Below are 5,539 nucleotides of genomic sequence, written 5' to 3'. Positions count from 1 at the left end.
TACATTTCAACTGCATAAATTTGCATTTATTCGTATTACTTTTTCACAATATTGGTTGGCATATGTATTGAATGCCCTCTTCATTGTTATTTCATCTTTGCCAGTTTTCTTTGTTTTCATTACAACAGTTCCTCGATTATGAACGCTATCTTCACCCACAGACTACAGATATCTTCAGATGTCTTCAGATGTCTTCACCTGTACAAAATCTAGGCGGTATACTTAACTTCTTTACTATCTGAATCTTACCTCGGTATGTTCTACCTACTTGTCATATCGACAACTAGTAATAGTTCTACATTATCTCTGATATCGACATCATATGATCGAAACAAGCCAATGGAATGACCGCAAACAATTAGTCCGCTTTCCTTACGTCATTAACATTTTATATAGTTCTTATTTATATTTTAAATAGGCTTCTTTAATAAAAAGTGCTCACTTCAAAGCGATTATAAAGTCCAATAAATCCCAATTCAAGCAAAAAATGCTCGCTTGAACAAGAATTTTGCATGACTTTTGGAAATCGCTTAGACGGTACGCTTAGCGATCGTGTGTATGTATCTACCCACAGATTATATAGTTATCTTAGGGTTGCCAGACTGGATCAAGTGAAAAGAGGTAGATTCAGAAAAATAAATCGGGAGGGGAGGAAGGAAAGTAAATTTGACAGTTGTTCAAAATTAAAGCGCCGTTTCGCCTAAGGCCGTTACTTTAAAAAGTCGAAAACGCTTGATAAATGAACAATTGAAAACCAAAAGGACTTCACTATGTAAATTACCAAAATATATTGACTCCGGATTTTCTTTTATTACTTTGAGGTTATGTTGACATTTCTATTTCAACAATACTGTATTTTGTGTAACCATACAAACTTTTCAAGGTTCAAAGGCATACATATTAATGAAATCACACTAAGTCACCTATGAGTGCAATTTTTTATGCACAAAGATACATCGGTTGAATGTTTTTCCATAAAATATATTCTATGATGTATGATAATACCCGTTCTGTGGAAATTCAAGTATTGTGTTTTGTAAGCCTAGTCTGAAAAGTTTTTTTTGCAGGTAGAAGCGTCTTGCAGCATAGAGGCCCTGACATTGATGGGTATTCTCTATCTCTCTATGTCCTGGTCATTTTTACAATCATCAGTCAATCTTTGCTGTCAAACAAAATTGCCAAACAAAGAAATAATTAGTATTTTAAAGTTCTTTAAATGTAAAAACTGTAAACTGCTGAAGTACTGAAAAGATTGCTTAAAAGAATGATTCAACTAAATTTAAAAATATAATTAACTGAAGAAAAACCATTTCTATCATTTTTATATAAAAGGTGATCTTTTCTCTTCATAAGATAAACAAAGATATATATGAATTTTTCAATAATGTCATGAAATTATATGGTCATGATTTATCATAACCAGCGTTGCCAGATCTACCGATTTTTCGGTAGATCTACCAATTTTGGGAGCAATCTACCGAATTCGATTGAAATTCTACCGATTTTTATACATTTCCTTGTTTTTTCCACAGAACAAAATTTCAATGCAAATAAAACGGATTCAATAATTTAATAATTTTGTTGGAAGTGGAAGATCTTTCCAGTTTTCGCCCTATTTCAAATCTTCCCATCGTATCAAAAATACCGGAAAAAATAGTTTCTCATAGGCTCGTTAAATATATCGAGCAGAATTCTTTATTTTCGGTAAGGCAATTGGCATACTGACGTTTTCATTCCACGGAGACGGGAGTGATAAGAGTACTATCTGACATTATAACGGCGGTAGACTCTGGTAATCTGGTGTTGATGGCTCTTCTGGACATGAGTGCTGCATTCGATACTGTAGACCATAATATTTTGCTTGAAAGTCTGGAGAAAACTTATGGTATCCGTGATCAGGCACATATGTGGTTCAGTTCATATCTTAATGAGAGAGAATATGCAGTTGTGTTCCAGGGTAAAAGCTCAACCAACTTTCGGACGTCTACAGGAGTGCCTCAAGTGTCAGTACTCGGACCACTCCTCTATCTCCTTTACACTAAAGATATAGAGAACATAATCAAAGAATGTGGATTGTGGTCTCACTGCTACGCAGATGATACTCAGATTTATTTTTATTGCAAACCAGGTGAGAGAAGTGTGCTTGTCAATTTAATTGATAGATGCATCGAGAAAATAGGAAACTGGATGGCTGAAAACAGACTAACATCAAACCCATCAAAAACTGAACAACTATGGGTCGCTTCAGCCAGACGACAGAATTTGATCCAGGATACGGCCCTACCCACTGTAGGAAGTACCGCTTTACCCACCGTTAAACTACTGGGAGTTTTACTCAATTCTGACCTTTCTCTTGACGCTCAAATTAGTAGAATGATAAGTTAATGCTTCTACCAGCTGATACAAATTAAATGCATACGCAAAAAATTGCCGGTTGATGCCACCCGTCAATTAAAAAATGCGTTTGTAGTGTTTAGAGTCGATTATTGTAATAGTATCTATGCAGGTCTACCAATGAACAAAATGACTCGCCTACAATCTGTATTGAATGCCGCAGCGAGACTTATTTTCGGAATCTCTAAGTTCAGTCATATCACTCCACTACTTCGGGAACTACACTGGCTACGTTTTCCACAGAGGGTCGAATACAAACTCTGTTGGCTTATGTATATGTCACTGCACAACTCTGCTCCGGAATATCTAAGGGAACTATGCATTCCAGATGAACTAGCTGACAGGCGTCTCACGCTTAGATCAGCTACGTCTACGGCGAGAGAAAAAGTTATTATACCTCTACGCAAACAGCGCACTAAATTTAGTGAACGGGCATTTGCGGTCGCAGGCCCTATGGCATGGAATGCTCTCCCAGCAGAGGTGCGAGGCTGTGAAAGTGAAGTGATGTTTCGGAAAAAACTTAAAACCCACTTGTTCTCTAAATCATTTGAATAAATCCGTAGCATGTGACAACAAAATAAATTATTTTAATTAAATTACTAATTTAAAAGAATCACTATGTAAAGCGCCCTTGAGGTATTTTGTTACGAAAATGGCGCTATATAAGTTATCCATAATAATAATAATTTCTGCTAAAGCTCGAATATGCTCTTTGATGTTTGACGAGATGTCAATTAGTCAGAATTTAATGTACAAAAAACAAAAAGATTTTATTGAGGGATTCCAAGACTTGGGTGAAGGAAAACGTACTCCAGCTTTAGCTGATCACGTTTGTGTTTTTATGCTACAGGGTTTATATAATAAATGGAAACAACCATTAGCATTTGTTTTTACAGGAGGACCCATGAAATCTTCAGATTTGGTTGTTATCTTAAAATCAATAATCTCAAATATCTTTCGTAGCAATTCGGAATTAGTTTCAATAATTTGTGACCAAGGTAGCTCAAATGTTAGTGCAATAAATATCCTGAAACGGGAAACCCGTGATTTGTACCTTCGGGGTGGTACTGAATGTAGAGTTCACGGGTTTGAAATTGAAGGCCATGAAATCGTACAAATGTTTGATGTGCCACATCTTTTGAAGGGATTTAGAAATAATATGCTAGTAAAAGATGTACATTTTGTTCAAAATTCTGTATCAAAAATAGCAAAGTGGTCCCATATTGTACAATCATACACATACGATCAAGCAAGAGGGGAAGACTTTTTCCAAATGCACAAATTAACAGATTGTCATATTTTCCCCGATAAACTTAGAAAAATGAAGGTCAAGGTTGCTGCTCAGCAGGACAGTAGGAACTACCATGAAATCTTTGGCAGATACTGTGTATGATATTGACGATGGGGCATCACAGACTGCTGATCTTGTCTTTTTTATAAATAAACTTTTCGACAGTTTAAATGGCAGTTCTCTCAATGCTAATAGTATTATTTGTAAATACCGTTGTGGAGTCAGATTAACATCTCCCCACTGGAAATTTTGGCAGGAAGCTATTTCCATCTTAAAATCAGTAAAATTTGTAGATTCCTAAAACCAAAAAATATCAATACCACCTACAGTGCGTAACTGAATTACAACTCTGGAAGCAATATCATATTTGAGTAATAAATTACTTACATGTTATAAATTTACTTTTGTGCTTCCATGTAACCTTAACCAAGACCCCATTGAATACTTTTTTGGCATGGTAAGAAGTCAGGGTGCACGTAACATTAACCCCTCTAGTTCAAATTTTATAGATGCTTTCAAGTCGCTTCTCATATCAAACTTATCTCATACTCGCTCCATTGGAGCAAATTGTGAAAATGATGATGGTGAAATTTTAGATTCATTAAAACTTTTTTTAACATCGGACATCGAAGTCACTCCTTACCAACAAGTTCTTCAAGACAGAAAAGTAGTCAATATGTTGCGGTTTATATCCAATATATATCCACAATAATGATTCAACATCCACATCTCCTTAACTCTTCCATCTGTTGACTTATGTGAAGCAAAGGAGCTTAAACCTTTTATCATGTGGGCGAAATTCATCCAGCTGAACCAATCACCTACCAGGCAATGAGGAATTCCAGCAAACATTTGGACATGCACAAAACATTGTTGAATGCTCGATATACTTTATCTATGAGAAACTACTCTTTTCTAGTATTTTTGTATTTTCTACATTCATTTGACAGAGGACATTTTCAGATGTTTGTTGATAGGGACCTCCTCCCGTCGACAGCGTTAATTAAAAACACATAACTTTTTTTAATTCGTTTATTACATGAAGAAATGTTGACAAATAACTATTTTTTTTCAATTTAGCTCCTTAACTCTATGTAATGTTATTTCAAAGAAATATTTAAAAACCTTTAATATGTTTTTAAAATCTTATTGAGGTAGTTCATTCCGAAAAACAATGAGGTCCTTTACATTACAGCGTACAAGAAAAATATCTCCAGAGAAAATTCAAGCAAATCATACAAAATGGAATCATAATGCCCTGTCCATAGCAACCACCCTGTAGCAGTACAGGGGGCGGCTGCAATTTAACTCCGATCTTGGTCAACCAATATTCCCTTCCCAAGACCCTTGACAAATAAAAATTCTACTACAAAACTTATACAAAATAGGAAATCCTCTAATAATAATTCACAATCACAATAATCCATAGAATCTAATGTAAAAATAATATATAACTTGAATTCATTACATCACGACTGCTCTAATCAACTTTAGAGGACAACAAATAGCCATACAAAATGAAACATTAAGGTGAAAGATAACAGCAAACATTGTTAAATCCTAGGTAACAGAATCTCGAGTAAACGCATTACCTCGGTAATGCACAACACACAAGTCACTATATTATGTAAAATTAGGAAAGTATTTCACAATTATAATTACTTCAACATTCTTATATTCCTCTGCATGCTTCCAACTATAAATCCAGACACAAATATACATAGCGCAGCTTATTCTTTATTGAGACATTGAATGCACTAATGAAAGCCACAATAAAATGCTGAGCACTTTACTATTCAATAAACGCGCAACACTGACTTGGGATATGCTGTTTTGTGCTTTGCAATTGTCTAT

The sequence above is a fragment of the Micrasema longulum genome, unplaced genomic scaffold, assembly GCF_059751315.1.
Source record: "Micrasema longulum isolate JH-2025_06_02 unplaced genomic scaffold, ASM5975131v1 h1tg000087l, whole genome shotgun sequence".
NCBI classification, from domain to species: domain Eukaryota; kingdom Metazoa; phylum Arthropoda; class Insecta; order Trichoptera; family Brachycentridae; genus Micrasema; species Micrasema longulum.
Note: the sequence above shows the minus strand (reverse complement) of the source record.